The sequence below is a fragment of the Mobula birostris genome, chromosome 11 (genome assembly GCF_030028105.1).
Source record: "Mobula birostris isolate sMobBir1 chromosome 11, sMobBir1.hap1, whole genome shotgun sequence".
Classification (NCBI taxonomy): Eukaryota; Metazoa; Chordata; class Chondrichthyes; order Myliobatiformes; family Myliobatidae; genus Mobula; species Mobula birostris.
The window spans coordinates 45,004,959-45,021,520 of record NC_092380.1 but is presented as its reverse complement, the minus strand read 5'-3'; the positions used below and the strand labels follow the sequence as shown (position 1 = coordinate 45,021,520).

The window sequence follows — 16,562 nt, the reverse complement described above, 5'->3', positions numbered from 1 at the left end:
AATGCCTCGACCTTGCTCCAACTTCTCACACCTGCACTCTTCGATCTCGACTCAGTCTCACCTTCACCCATCTCTTCATTGTGTGTGTTGATCATTTACCAGACATCCCACCCTGCAAAAACTCATTTCAGGGAGGCAGCACCATCAATTTGCGGGAGACTCCTGGAACTGCAGGGAGAGGTGGAATGTCTGCAGTAGAGTAGCTCCTTAGCAGCCAGCCAGCTAGTTTAAATAACGTTAGCTACACTATTGAACGAATGACACCTGTTAAACTCACCTCAACATGTCTTTTACGGTCCTAACCCATCACGGGCAATAGAAAAGTCACTGTTGCAAACAGTGCAGTGAGCAACACTGTCATTATTTTTGACCCCTATTAGGCAGGGGTACACTTTAGTGTAGTCTGGGGTGACGTACGTTTTATATTTTCTTTTTTTGGAACACTCTGCCATGGCGCTGTCTCGCGCACTCTCTCTCTCTCTCTCTCTCGTTCTCGCGCTCTCTTGCTCTAAATAAAAATCAATTTCCGGGGTATCGTATTTAAATTGCGGGCATCAGGGAGCCTCTATTAATATGCGGGAGACTCCCGAAACCTCCGGGAGAGGTGGGATGTCTGATTTACCATACAGAAAAGTGTTATTAGTAAAGTATTTAGTTGTATGTCTTGCTTTCAAAACTGCCAGTAAGTAGTTGCTTCCCCTCAGCAGCTCCATCGTAAGCCGGTAGTGTGTGTTCTGGCTCACTGAATCAATGGAAGACTGGCGGCTGGTGTGAAGCAGAAGATGACCCTGATATCACTGCTCTCTAATGAAATATTAGAGCTAAGAGGAAGTGGAAAGAGCAGGCAGCATGGCAATTTGTCACAGTCCATAAGAAGGCTCTCAACTTAAAACAACGACTGCTCATTTACCTCTCCAGATGCTGCCTGATACTCTGGCTCCCCCAGCAGCTTGTAATATGCCCCAGATTTCAGCATCTGCAGCCTCTTGTGTCTTTAACCATCTTTGTAGTTTTTGATAGGACCCTGTGCACCTAGCTACAATAGAGGTGGCACACGAGCATAGTGGTTAGTGGAACACCAGCCAGTGCCAGTGATAGGGTTAAATTCTGTCTGTAAGGAGTTTGAACATTGTCCCCTTGGCTGTGTAGGTTTCCTGTGGGTGCTCTGGATCCCCCCCCCCCCCAGCACATTACAAAGACATACGTGTTAGGGTTACTAAGTGGTGGACGTGCTATGTTGATGTTGGAAGTGAGGCAATACTTGTAGACTGGCCCCCAGCATATCCTCACTCTGTGTTGGTCATTAACACAAAAAGTACTGTATGTTTTGATGTACATGTGACAAATAAAGTTAATCTCTAACCAACTTTGTTCCACTATTTTTCCAGTGCTGTGTGTTCTCGTTTCAGATAACATATTGCCCGGTGCTGTCCTTCAAACTAACCATCAGGAGTAGGCATTTGTTGACATCAGTCCTCATATTGCTTCAACCTGACAACACTTGTTAGCAAGTCACAGAACTTTCATGTATCCAATGCATGGGAAGTCAAATCCAAACAAAAGAAAGATGACTCACATCTCTGAAAGAATTGTTACTGATTGGTTGCAGGTTTATGACAGTGGCGGGAATTGAATTGGTTACATTCTGTTGAACTGATGAGTTGGTTGGATTTTGTTGGAGTTGTGGTATCTCACAAATTTACAGAAATCTAGCTGCAATCTCGCTGGGCCTCCAGAATGATTGGAAGTGGGAGATCACTTTCAAAGCCTATTGTCAGTGGAGGCCAAAGAAGGTCAAGAGAAGGACTATGGTCAAAGAGCCTGTTCCTCTCCAGGTGTCTGGGAATCTCACTCTATGGCATTGAGCCATAGAGCACTACCGCTCAAAACAAGCCCTCTAGCCCATCCAGTCCTTGATGAGCTATTAACCTACTTCATCCCTTCAACCTGCACCCAGACCATAGCTCTTCATACTCCGCTCATCCAAGTACCTATCAACACTTCTCTTACATGTTGAAATTGAACCCGCATCTACTACTTTCACTGGCAGCTCATTCCACACTGTCACCAACCTCTGAGTGAAGAAGTTCCCCCTTGTGTTCCCCTTAAACATTTCACCTTTCACCTTTCACCTTTCACCCGTGACTTCTAGTTGTAGTCTCATCCAACCTCACTTCACACTTGTCTATATTAAATTCCATCTGACATATATCAGTCCATTTTTCTAGTTGGTCCAGATCTTGTTGCAAGCTCTGATAGTCTTCCTCATTGTCCACTACACCCCCAATCTTAGGGTCATTCGCAAATCTGCTGATCCAGTTAACCACATTATCATCAAATTCTTTGATATAGATGACAACAACAGACCCAGTACTGATCCTTGCAGCACCCAACATTGATCCTTGCAGTCACAGGCCTCTAGTACGAGAGACAACCATCTGCTACCACTCTCTGGCTTCTCCTGCAAAACCAATGTCTAATCCAATTCACTACCTCATCTTGAACACCAAGCGACTGAACCCTCTTGACCAGCCTCCCACGTGGGACCTTGTCAAATGCCTTGCTAAAGTCTATGTAGACATCATCCACTGCCTTGTCTTCATCAACTTTCCTGGTAACTTCCTTGAAAGTCTCTATAAGATTGGTTAGACATGACCTACCATGCACAAAGCCACATTGACTATTTCTAATCAGTCCTTATCTATCCAAATATTTATATATCTGGTCCCTTAGAATACCTTTCAATAACTTTCCCAAGACTGATGTCAGGCTCACTGGCCTATAATTTTCTGGTTTATTCTTAGAGCCTTTCTTAAACAATGACTATTCCCAATCTCCTGTCACCTCACCCATGGCTAAGAATATTTTAAATATCTCTGTTAGGGGCCCTACAATTCCTTCACTAGCTTCTCACAGGGTCTGAGGGAACACTTGTCAGGCCCTGGGGATTTATCAACCTTAATTTGCCTCAAATCAGCAAACACCTCCTCCTCTGTAATCTGTATAGGGTCTACGGCCTTGCTGCCGCTTTGTCTCACTTCTATAGACTCTGTATCTGTCTCCCAAGTAAATGCAGATGCAAAAAACCCATTTAAGATCTGCCCCACCTCTTTCAACTCCACACACAGATTACCATTTGGATCTTCTAGCAGGCCAATTTTGTCCCTTACTATCCTTTTGCTCTTAATATATCGATAGAAGCCCTTAGGATTCTCCTTCATCTCGTCTACTAGAGCAACCTCAAGCCTTATTTCAGCCCTTTTATTCTCTTGCATTTCTTATACTCAAGTACCTCATTTGTTCCTATCTGCCTATATCTGCTAAGCACTGCCTACTTCAGGACCTCAATATCTCTTGAAAACTAAGTCTCCCGCAGCCTGTTATCCTTACCCTTCATTCTGACAGGAGCATACACATTTTGTACACACAATATTTCACTTCTGAAGGCCTCCCACTTATCACTACACCTTTGCCAGAAAACAACCTGTCCCAATCCACACTTTGCCAGATCCTTTCTGCTACCATCAAGATTGCCTTTCTCCAATTTGGAATGTCAACTCAAGCACCAGACCTATCCTTTTCCATAATTACCTTGAAACTAATATGATATGAGACCTAGTATCACATTCTCTCTAGCTGGGATTTCTATGTACTGATTAAGGAAACTTCCCTGAACACATTTGACAAACTATCCCATCCAGCCCTTTTACAGTGCAGGTATCCCAGTCAATATGTCAGACATCCCACCTCTCCCGGAAGTTCCGGGAGTCTTCCACATATTGATAGTGGCTCCCTGATACCCGCAAATTATATACAATATCCCGAAAGTGGATTTTTTTGAGAGCGAGCGAGCGAGGGGGGAGAGCGAGAGAGAATGAGAGCGAGCAAGAGAGAGAGAGAGAGAGAGAGAGAGAGAGAGAGAGAGTGAGAGCGCGCCGTGGCAGAGTGTTCCAAAAAAAGCAAATATAAAACATACATCATCCCAGACTACACTAAAGTGTACCCCTGCCTAATAGGGGTCAAAAATGATGACAGTGTTGCTCACTGCATTGTTTGCAACAGTGACTTTTCTATTGCCCATGGTGGGTTAAAATGTAAAAGACATGTTCAGGTGAGTTTAACAGATGTCATTCGTTCAATAGCGTAGCTAACAGTATTTAAACTAGCTGGCCAGCTGCTAAGGAGCTACTCTATTGCAGACATCCCACCTCTCCCGGAAGTTCTGGGAATCTCCCGCAAATTGATGGTGCTACCTCCCTGAAATGAGTTTTTGCAGGGTGGGATGTCTAATATGTGGAAAGTTAAAATCACCTACTAGAACAACCTTATGTTTCTTGGAACAGTCTGTGGTCTTCCTACAAATTTGTTCAACCTTTTAATTTCTGACTTTGTATGAATGTCAATCTACATCTTTCTCTACAACCACTCCTCTACCTGTTCTGGCGCCCTGGTTCCCATCCCCCTGGAACTCAAGTTTAAACCCCTCCCCTCCCCCGTGCAGCAGGGTAGCAGCAGAAGGCCAGTCCCCTGTTACCTCCATATGAAGTTTCATGATCTGCTGCTTCCCCTCACCATCCAGCACATGCCCTTCACCCACTGGGGAGGCCTGGTGACCCACTCAACACTTTCCCCCTCTGCCATCAGATGTCCGAACGGTCAGCAATCTACAAACACTGCCTCACTCTATTGCCCTCTTTTTGCATAATATGTTTATTTATTATACACTCTTATTGTAACTTCTGGTATTTTTATCCATTGCACTGTACTGCCACAGAAGAATAAACTTCATGACATACTGTACGTCAGTGATATGAAACCTGATCCCAATTCTCAATGGCAAATGGGATTCGTGCCGACAGGCAGAAGGGTTAGCATGGATGTGATAGGCCAAATGGCCTGGTCCTGTGCTGTGTGATTCTGTGACGTTATATCTCCTGTGATCTGCTGGCAGAGGCTACTGACTTGCAAAGGAAGAGTCTGCGGCTGGTGGTTGCTGGGTATTGAAGAAATTTTTCAGCAGTAGATGTGGATAGCAGCCATTGATACAAACACAAGCCGGTCTTCAAACAAAAATCTGTTCACATGGGACTTTCAAGCAGTATGAAGTAACTTCCAGCCTCCCCTGTTACTTGTTCACTGTCACAGCAGAGGTGAGGGACAGCCTTAGACAGCTCTGATCCTCTTGGATCACTTCTCATCCCTGGAGTCTGCATGAGCTGCTACGAACACCAGCATCGCCTTGGAGGGTCAGAGATGGAGACTGCAAACAGCTTTAAATCCAAGAGTGAATGACCTGCGCTGGCCCCAGCATATGGATGCAATCAGAAGGTAGGTGAGCCAGTGGCTTTTCTGCATATCATCAAACAGCCTCATAAACTGCTGCAGACGCAGTGTTGGAAGTATCAAGACAGGTTGCTTCACGCCCTGGTACGACAGTTCTAACACAGCCAACGCAAGAGGAGAGTAGTATACATCACAGGCACAGCCCTCCCCAGTACCTGCAGGGGGTGCTGCCTCAAGAAGGTAGCATCTATAAATCAAGGGTCCCCATCATTCGGGCCATGCCCTCTTCTCATTGCTACCATTAGCCAGGAGGTACAGGATCCTGAAGTCCCACACCATCAGACTCAGGAACAGCTACATTCCTACAACCAACAGGTTCTTGAAATAACCTGCTCAACTCTAATCCTACCTCAGCAACAGAACGCTACAAATCTCCTTTCGCATTACCATGGACTTGACTCTGATTATGTCTTTTTTTGCACTAAGTTCCTGTCATTGCAGTTTTTTCCTCTCTTTTTAGCATCTTTTATGTATAATTTATATTCCACATGTTGTCCGTACCTATGTGCCCATGATACTGTGGCAAACAAGTTTTTCATTGTACTTGTGGACATGACAATAAACTTGAACTCACACTCGAACAAATGGTCACATCCTGAGGGAGCACAGATGTTTGTAAATAGCAGGGATCATTGTCAGTCCACACTGGACTGTTAAACATCCAAGCAGAAGGCCAGAGCCCGGATTGCTAGAGACCACAGCTCTGTTCCGGGCTACTTGAACCCTGAACTATTGAGCCATGGTGAAAGCAGTTCACCAAGCTTCCTTCGGCGGAGGTTGGGATCTCCACTGCCACATTCAGGTGCTCATTGCAATGGAAGCAAAGGCCACTTGGGCCAACATGGAACTGAATGGACAAGTTCTAGTGCCAAGTGTGAGGTTAGAACTGTCTCCCCCCCATGCTCTCTGATATCTCCCTCAGCCTTCCTGGCAAGTCCAGCCTGAGCGTAGAACATAGAACACCACACATAGTATGGGTCTTATGGCCCATAATGTTGTGCCAACCTTTTAATCTATCTAAGAACAATCTAACCCTTCTCTCATATATATCCCTCCAATTCTCTATGGTCCATGTGCCTATTTTTAATTTTTTCTTTAATGCCCCTAATGTATCTGCCTCAACCACAACCACTGGCAGGGCAGTCCATGCATTCACAACTCTCTGTGTAAAGAACTTACCTCTGACATCCTATCTATACCTTCCTCCAATCACCTTAAAATTATAAATATGGGATGCTGGAAATCCAGAGCAACACACACACACAATGCTGTATGAAAATGAAAATGAATAAACAGTTGACATCTTGGGCTAAGACCCTTCTTCAGCACCCTTCAAATTATGCCCCACGCCCCCTCCCCCCGGGTGTTAGTCATTTCCGATCTTGTGGAGAGTTTCTGGCTAGCCAATCGATCTATGTCTCGTCATCTTGTACACCTCTATCAAGTCATCTCTCATCCTCCTTTGCTCCAAAGATGAAAAGTCCAGCTCACTCATCCTATTTTTATAAGACATGTTCTCTAATTCAGGTAGCATCCTGGTAAATCTCTTCTGCGCCCTCTCTAAAGCTTCCATAACCTTCCTATAATGAGGCGACCAGAACTGAACACAATATTCCAAGCGTGCTCTAACCAGAGTTTTATAGAGCTGCAACACTACATTGCAACTCCTGAACTCAGTCCACCGACTAATGAAAGCCAACACACCATACACCTTCTTAACAACCCTATTAATCTGTGAGGCAACCTTGAGGGATCAGTGGACATAAACCCCAAAATCCTCTGTTCCTCCGCACTGCAAAGAACAATGCCATTAACCCTCCATTCAGCCTTCAAATTCAACCTTCCATACTTCTCAGGGTTAATGTCCATCTGCCACTTCTCAGCCCAGATCTGCAACCAGTCAATATCCCACTGTAACCTACGACAACCTTCTACACTGTCCACAACTCCGCCAACCTCTATGTTTTCTGCAAATTTACTAACCCACCCTTCCACTTCCTCATCCAAGTCATTTATGAAATCACAAAAAACAGGGGTCCCAGAACAAGTCCACCACTGGTCATCAACCTCCAGGCAGAATATGCTTCATCTACAACCGCCCTCTGCCTTCTATGGTGAGCCAATTCAGAATCCACACAGTCAAGTTTCTCTGCATCCCATGTCTTCTGACTTTCTGAATGATCCTACCATGGGGAACCTTATCAAACTGCCACATGTACACCATATACTCCATATACACCACATTCACTGCTCTGAGATCATCAATGTGCTTTGTCACATTCTCAGAGAATTCAGTCAGGCTCATGAGGCATGAACTGTCCCTCAGAAAGCCACACTGAATACCTCTAGTCAGACTATACTTGTAAATATCTACAAAGTATTCACTAAGGACCTCAGCTACATCCTTCAACTGCAGGCACGTATTTCCTTTTCTATGCCCAATTGGTCCTACCCTCATTGAAGTCATCCTCCTGTTCTTCACATACATGTAGAACACCTTGAGCTTTCTCCTAATCCTACTCACCAAGGTCTTCTCGTGCCTCTTTCTAGCTCTCCTAAAGCCATTCTTCAGGTCCTTCCTGGCTGTCTTGTAATTCTCAAGTACCCTGTCTGATCCTTGCTTCCTAGACATTAAACAGCTTCCCTTGACTGGATGTTCCACATCTCTTGGTAACCATGGTTCCTTCACACTGCCTCATTGGATGAACCTATCCAGAACCCCATGCAAGTGTCCCTAAACAATCTCTACATTTCCATTGTGCATTTCCCTGAGTACATCTGTTGCCAATTTATGCTCCGAAGTTGCTGCCTAATAGGTGGTAGAAGTCAGGGAGTTGTGGTCACTAGGAGAGATCTGACACCTGACCTGGTTCATCTGACCTGGTTGCTGGTTAAAGAAGAGATTAACGCAATAGAAAGGAAGGACATAAGCCGGGAAGATGTGGAATTGATATGGGTAGAGCTGCGTGACACTAAGGGGCAGAAGACGCTGGTGGGAGTTGTGTACAGGGAGTTGTGTACTAACAGTAGTAGTGAGGTCGGAGATGGTATTAAACAGGAAATTAGAAATGTGTGCAATAAAAGAACAACAGTTATAATGGGTGACTTCAATCTACATGTAGATTGGGTGAACCAAATTGGTAAAGGTGCTGAGGAAGAGGATTTCTGGGAATGTATGCGGGATGGTTTTTTGAACCAACATGTCGAGGAACCAACCAGAGAGCAGGCTATTCTGGACTGGGTTTTGAGCAATGAGGAAGGGTTAATTAGCAATCTTGTCGTGAGAGGCCCCTTGGGTAAGAGTGACCATAATATAGTGGAATTCTTCATTAAGATGGAGAGTGACATAGTTAATTCAGAAACAAAGGTTCTGAACTTAAAGAGGGGTAACTTTGAAGGTATGAGACGTGAATTAGCTAAGATAGACTGGCAAATGACACTTAAAGGATTGACGGTGGATATGCAATGGCAAGCATTTAAAGGTTGCATGGATGAACTACAACAATTGTTCATCCCAGTTTGGCAAAAGAATAAATCAAGAAAGGTAGTGCACCCGTGGCTGACAAGAGAAATTAGGGATAGTATCAATTCCAAAGAAGAAGCATACAAATTAGCCAGAGAAAGTGGCTCACCTGAGGACTGGGAGAAATTCAGAGTTCAGCAGAGCAGGACAAAGGGCTTAATTAGGAAAGGGAAAAAAGATTATGAGAGAAAACTGGCAGGAAACATAAAAACGGACTGTAAAAGCTTTAATAGATATGTAAAAAGGAAAAGACTGGTAAAGACAAATGTAGGTCCCCTGCAGACAGAAACAGGTGAATTGATTATGGGGAGCAAGGACATGGCAGACCAATTGAATAATTACTTTGGTTCTGTCTTCACTAAGGAGGACATAAATAATCTTCCAGAAATAGTAGGGGACAGAGGGTCCAGTGAGATGGAGGAACTGAGTGAAATACATGTTAGTAGGGAAGTGGTGTTAGGTAAATTGAAGGGATTTAAGGCAGATAAATCCCCAGGGCCAGATGGTCTGCATCCCAGGGTGCTTAAGGAAGTAGCCCAAGAAATAGTGGATGCATTAGTGATAATTTTTCAAAACTCGTTAGATTCTGGACTAGTTCCTGAGGATTGGAGGGTGGCTAATGTAACTCCACTTTTTAAAAAAGGAGGGAGAGAGAAACCGGGGAATTATAGACCGGTTAGCCTAACGTCAGTGGTGGGGAAACTGCTGGAGTCAGTTATCAAGGATGTGATAACAGCACATTTGGAAAGCGTTGAAATGATCGGACAAAGTCAGCATGGATTTGTGAAAGGAAAATCATGTCTGACGAATCTCATAGAATTTTTTGAGGATGTAACTAGTAGAGTGGATAGGGGCGAACCAGTGGATGTGGTATATTTGGATTTTCAGAAGGCTTTTGACAAGGTCCCACACAGGAGATTAGTGTGCAAACTTAAAGCACACGGTATTGGGGGTAAGGTATTGGTGTGGGTGGAGAATTGGTTAGCAGACAGGAAGCAAAGAGTGGGAATAAACGGGACCTTTTCAGAATGGCAGGCGGTGACTAGTGGGGTACCGCAAGGCTCAGTGCTGGGACCCCAGTTGTTTACAATATATATTAATGACTTGGATGAGGGAATTAAATGCAGCATCTCCAAGTTTGCGGATGACACGAAGCTGGGTGGCAGTGTTAGCTGTGAGGAGGATGCTAAGAGGATGCAGGGTGACTTGGATAGGTTGGGTGAGTGGGCAAATTTATGGCAGATGCAATTTAATGTGGATAAATGTGAAGTTATCCACTTTGGTGGCAAAAATAGGAAAACAGATTATTATCTGAATGGTGGCCGATTAGGAAAAGGGGAGGTGCAACGAGACCTGGGTGTCATTATACACCAGTCATTGAAAGTGGGCATGCAGGTACAGCAGGTGGTGAAAAAGGCGAATGGTATGCTGGCATTTATAGTGAGAGGATTTGAGTACAGGAGCAGGGAGGTATTACTGCAGTTGTACAAGGCCTTGGTGAGACCACACCTGGAGTATCGTGTGCAGTTTTGGTCCCCTAATCTGAGGAAAGACATCCTTGCCATAGAGGGAGTACAAAGAAGGTTCACCAGATTGATTCCTGGGATGGCAGGACTTTCATATGAAGAAAGACTGGATGAACTGGGCTTGTACTCGTTGGAATTTAGAAGATTGAGGGGGGATTTGATTGAAACGTATAAGATCCTAAAGGGTTTGGACAGGCTAGATGCAGGAAGATTGTTCCCGATGTTGGGGAAGTCCAGAACGAGGGGCCACAGTTTGAGAATAGAGGGGAAGCCTTTTAGGACAGAGATTAGGAAAAACTTCTTCACACAGAGAGTGGTGAATCTGTGGAATTCTCTGCCACAGGAAACAGTTGAGGCCAGTTCATTGGCTATATTTAAGAGGGAGTTAGATATGGCCCTTGTGGCTACGGGGGTCGGGGGTGTGGGGGGAAGGCTGGGGCGGGGTTCTGAGTTGGATGATCAGCCATGATCATAATAAATGGCGATGCAGGCTCGAAGGGCCGAATGGCCTACTCCTGCACCTATTTTCTATGTTTTCTATGTTTTCTATTACCTGGTACCAGATCCAGTATGGGCTCTCTTCTCGTCAGCTTGTCCACATGTTGCATCGCAAATTCCGATCTATCCAAATCTTTTGCACTAAGGATCAATATTAAGAAAGTTGGAATCACTCATGACAACAACCCTGTTACTTTTTCACCTTTCCAAAATCTGCCTCTTAATCTGTTCCTCAGTGTCTCTGTTGTTATTGGCGGGTGGGGCAGGTCTATAGAATACTCCTAATAGAGTGATTGCTCCCTTCCTGTTTCTGACTCCCCTCCGCACTGACTCAGTAGACAATCCCACCCCCCCACGACTTCCTCATGTTCTGTAGCTGTGATATGATCCCTGATTTGCAATGCCATTTCCCCACCTCTTTTACCTCCCTCCCTGTCCTTTTTGAACTATTTAAACCCCACAAAGATTAGCCGGCTTTCCTACACTTGAGACAGCCAGATCCCCGTAATGGACACAATGTCATAGTGCCATGTACACCAACAGGCGTTCTTAAGCATTCAGAAGGAGAAGGCCACAAATACCTGGTCTTGTTGATGGAAGTATGCAATTCGAAGGGACATACTACCTGCTTCTTCAAGATGAGCAGTGACAGTGGGACAAGGGGCTGTGTGGTGGATTAGCAATGGTAGTGGTTGCCATCATCTGCAATGGCCTGAGGGAGTGGTATTTGCCCGCGGTTTGGCACATCACTGACTGTCGCCAGTACCAAGTGATGTGTATGTCACCTTCTCCTGCAGGAGAGTGGACAACACCAGCAAGCATGGTGCTGTGCCCTTGTGTTCTGCCTGCAGTGCTTGAGCAACCTAAGAGAGCTGGGAGCATGAGCAAGCAGAGAGATGAAAGCGTGATGGTTGGAGCAGTGGTACACGGGTAAGGATGTGCTGCTGAATGCGTACGATAGGAACGATGATTGACAACAGTTGTTAGTAATTAACTTGTGGAGATTTGGTGCATGAGTGATGTCTGAGCAGAGTATGGAAATGTGCCCTTCAGCCCATCTGGTTCATGCCAACCATGATTCCCATCTAAACCAGGCCCATTTGATCATGTTGGGCCACTATTTCTCTGAACCTTTCTGATCCATGTACCTTCCCGTTGAAAAAGTTGCCCCTCAGGTTCTTGATTTCCCAGCCCTGGAAAAAAGACTGCACGTGTCAATTCTATCTAAGCCCCATCGTGATTTTATACTCTTCTATAAGATCACTCCTCACGTTCCAATGCTTGAATAAATAAAGTCCACTGAAATGCTCTCCCCTGAGTCTCAGCAACATCCTTGTAATTTCCCCTGCACTCTTTCCAGCTTAAAGACATTGTTCTTCTAACATGGTGACCAGAACTGTAAACATTATTCCAAATGCAGCCTCACCAATGTCTTCAGCCACAGCTACCGAACACTACACTCCAGCTGCTATACACAGTCCCCTGACTGATGAGGGCCAGTATGCCAACTACCAGAAAGAAAAATCTACAGAAGCTTAAATCTATACTAAAACGGGTAAAATGCTGGAAGTATTCTGTGCAACTGTGAAGAGAGATACAGAGTTAGTGTTTCAAGTCTACGTCCTTTCATCAGGCTTTTCTGATGAGAATTTGACAACATGAAATATTAACTCCATTCATCCATCTCTACAGACGCTGCCTGAACTGATTTACATTTCCGGTATTTTCCGTTTATAGTAAAAGATGGTGCAAAGAGGGTGGAGCTTAGTGATGATAGCAATAAACGGCGATTCCTTTGCCTGTATTTTTATTTTTATCTTTGATATCTCTTTTTTACCTTTTCAACTTTCTTTTGAAGACCCTGACCTGGAGTTACACTCTCTGCGGGAATGGGACCCACTCTCAGGGCCTCACGACCGGCTGCTTTTCGCTATGCCAAGGACACGGTCTGGAAGGCGAGTGCGCCTTCAGGGTTTGGATTTCCGTGGCTCTGGAGGCGCACTGGTTCAGGGGTGGTGTCACCGCCACTGACTGATGCAACGCGGGAGAACAAGGAAGATCAGAAGTGGCAGGTTTTCTGTTGGCCGTGTGCCCAGAGGCACAGGGCTCGGAAAAAGCGACGCAACAGACTTTTAATACCATAAATCAACGAGTTGTTTGTTATATCTCCCCTCTCTCTGTGAAACCAGGACATCTCTCTTTCCCTAATTAAGGGGGGAGAGAGCCTGTGGTATGCAGAGTACAAATAGTCTTTGGGGTACTGCAAGTTTGTGTCTTTATTGATGCTTTGCTGCACAGTTGAGTGTTAGGTGGGGGTGCCGATGCTTTTTTGCTGGTGGGGGCTCATTGCCTGGTTGCTGCTTGTGCATGGGAGGGGGGAGCTGGGAGGAATCTGTCATTAACTGTCATTCATTCTTTGGGGCACTCCTCCATTTTTGTGGATGTTTGCAAAGAAAAAGAATTTCAGGATGTATATGTCATGGTCCAGTCCATGAAGTCCATATTCCGGTTCACGGTCCAGTCTATTGACCCTTGTTCCAGGTTTTCCTGTCTACCCTGTTTCTGTTCTTGTTGAGCTCTAATTGAGCCAGCTGATGCTCGTTGGGGCTGGCTGCATAAATACCTTTAGAGACCAGGTTATGGCTGCTGGATTGTTCTTGTCCCTACTCCTTGTATCCCTTACCCTGCCTCCTGTTTCCTCGCCTGAAGCCCTGCCTTGTCTTGCCGGTAACTCTCGACTCGCCTGAAGTTCTCGTCTCTCCTTGCTTTGCCAGAAGCCTTGCCTTGTCTTACCGGTAACTCTCGCCTCACCTGAAGTTCTCGCCTCGCCTTGCATTGCCTGAAGCCTTGCCTTGTCTTGCTGGTAACTCTCACCTCATCTCGCCTGCAGTCTTGTCCCGGAGCCAACCTGTACCTAGCTCCCTTCCTGTCCCTTGCCTCCGCCCAGGTAAGCCAGGCCGTCTTGCCATTACCTGCGTTTGGTTCTGTCCCTTCCTGTCCCTTGCCTCCGTCGGGTAAGCCAGGCCGTCTTGCCGTTACCTGTGGTTGGTTCTGCCCCTTCCTGTCCCATGCCCCCGTCGGGTGGTGATCCGCGCCTTGCCCAGGAGTACCGCGCCTTGCCCAGGAGTACTGCGCCCTGCCCAGGAGGAGCCTGCCTAACCTCAAGCCTGAAGACTCCTGCCTCCTGCCAAGCCTCGCCTCAAGTCTCTAGCCTGAAGACTCCAGCCTCGTCCTGCCTGCCTGCCAAACCTCGTCCTTGCCTAGTTCTGGGGTCCGAGCCAGAGGCAAGACCCAGATACTGGGTCCTCGTCCAGTCTCTGGCTCGGAGTCCAAGCCCAGGCTCCTAGCTCTCTTGTCCAGTCCTGTTCCGGGTTCCCGATTTTCGTGTCCATGTCCTTGTCCTCAGCCTGTATCCTAGCCCTGCCCCTAGTACTTCAGTGTCTGTGTCTTGCACTTGGGTCCGTTCGAAGCCACCCCCTTATGACAGTATATTGTATACATTTCCCTGACACTAAATGTACCTGTTGAACCTATTGAAACTTGGCAGGAGATGGGATTTGTTGAAAAGTTTACTGAGCTAGACCATGTGGGTCAGATTATTAAACTTGTTTCCTGCCTCCAGGTTCTTGATGGTTCACACCTAGCATTGACTTCCTTGGCTATGTTCTTCCACTGATATCAGGGATATCTATCCTTGGATCCTGCTTGAGGGAAAAAGCCTCTTCACGCCTTCTACTAATACATTAAGAACACCATCCAAACATTAAGAGGGTTTGTTCCCTCATCTGCTGCTATGAATTATGTTAATCTTCCCAAAACCAGACACTGACACCTTGGAGCAGTTGAGGACAAGAAGCCTTCCCCTTATGTGGTGAAGTTAAAAGTTTGTTCTGAACCACTAACTTTCAGATGGTGATACAAATTCCTGAAACCACAACCCCTAAGTGAACACTAAAACACCAAACAGCGTAATTGACACTGGAATAAACCTTACGCTCATGTCATTGAGGAAACCACACAAGTTCCAGCAGTAACCTGTGCTGGGCTTGACCTAGGTAGGGTCCTTGTACATCACAGTTCCAGCTTTCCCAGCACAGTTTCACCAGCACGGGCTCTTTACAAGCAGTAATAGTAATGTGTAAATTAGAACTGAAATCAGTCTGCTCGAGTTCTATCAGAATCCAAACCTGGGCAGAAATTTGAGCAAGTGGCTCACACAAAACACACAAGCTCGGTAGCAGTTGTGGGCCATCCTGCTTTACTGAAATAGGAGCTATGAAAGTGAATTTTGTTAAGACAATGCAATTACCTTTAATTCATCAATTAAGAATGAATTTCTGGTATGTAGCTGCTAACATCCTCCTATTTATAGTGAGCCCTGATAAGCTCCATCAGCACCAGAACTAGACATAAAGCCACTAGGAGATAGAACTAAGCAACTGAGGCTCCAACTGTCTTGACTGAGCCACAGTAAGGTAAAGCTCCTCAGCTTTTTCCTCCTTACACCTTGGGTGCAATACTTCAGTTTGTACACCTCTTACGGACAAAGCATTTATATTCAGAACAGTTTTTGTTACCTCTTCAAACCAAGCAGTGCTCATAATGTATAAATGATTTTGTAATCTGTCTCACTCAACAGGCTGATAACGTTTCCCTCCTGTACAAAGCTGTCAACAGCCCACCATGTTTACAATGTGGTTCAGATAGAACTTAAAGAGGTTTCACTAAATTTGCAAGTATGATCTCCCTAATTCTGCATTTGAAATAAAAACATAAAGGCTTCGTTTAGACATTGTGGAGCTACACCACATCTAGAGGATCTGCATTTAAGTCTCAAGACTGTATTATTCAAATAATTTCTTCTGCCAGATTAATTTTTCAAGAAAATTAAGCACAAATCTTTACACCTACAAGTACGGCAGGAGAACACGCCTCTGTAAACAGAGCTACCAGACAATTCGCACACACACTGGGCTACATCAGTGTGAAAATTCTAACTACAAGAAATGAAGCCATGATCCTGTTGTCATTTGCACTTACCAATGTCAGAATTACTCCAGCACTTGGGAGTCACGGTGAAGTCTCAATTCTTGCTGCCAGCAGTTACAACGAAGGTGGGTCAGCAGCTCCCAGTGCACTGTGCTGAGGCAGAAGCAACAGTGGATTGTTAGCCCTGGTGTGAAAGTCTGTGTCCTTTACTTGCAGTCACACAGGATTCAGCCGTTCTGTGCACTGACAGCTCAGCTCATTCACACACTACGAGTCCAGCAGCTTGAGCAGTAGCCCTACCTCCTGGCAGGAAGCTGTATGTCAAGATTTCTAACTAATCTCACATGACTGCCTGAGAGAAAGAGTGGACTAGAGCTCAGACAAACATGAAGGAGTGGAAGGAAGCCTCCAGACTCATAAAAACAGCACGCCTTTCCAAAACCATACGGCTGTCAGAACAATCACAGTTTGTGTGCGGGTGACAGAGACAAGATCATTTAATTACAGACTTCCTGTGGTCTAGCACTGTTGGCCCAGTCACTGCGCCTTTATAAATTCCAGCCAAAGAACAGGCCAACTGTCTACTTTTAAATATCCTGAGGGGTCAATGCAATCATGGGAGTTTAAAATTTAGGATGGAGTCCAGGCTGAGCTGAATTTATGATGCAAATTGATTCAGTGGC

General features: G+C 45.4%; 1 protein-coding gene across 1 annotated transcript in view; it reads right to left on the bottom strand.

The window, feature by feature from the left end:
• The window catches only part of LOC140205052 (tetraspanin-18-like), a 279,792-nt gene extending 263,694 nt beyond the window's left edge, over positions 1–16,098 (bottom strand). The window contains exon 1 of the mRNA XM_072272171.1: positions 15,931–16,098. The gene's annotated coding sequence lies outside the window, so the exon portion shown is untranslated. The remainder of the gene's footprint in view (positions 1–15,930) is intronic.
• Between the last annotated feature and the right edge of the window lie 464 nt (positions 16,099–16,562).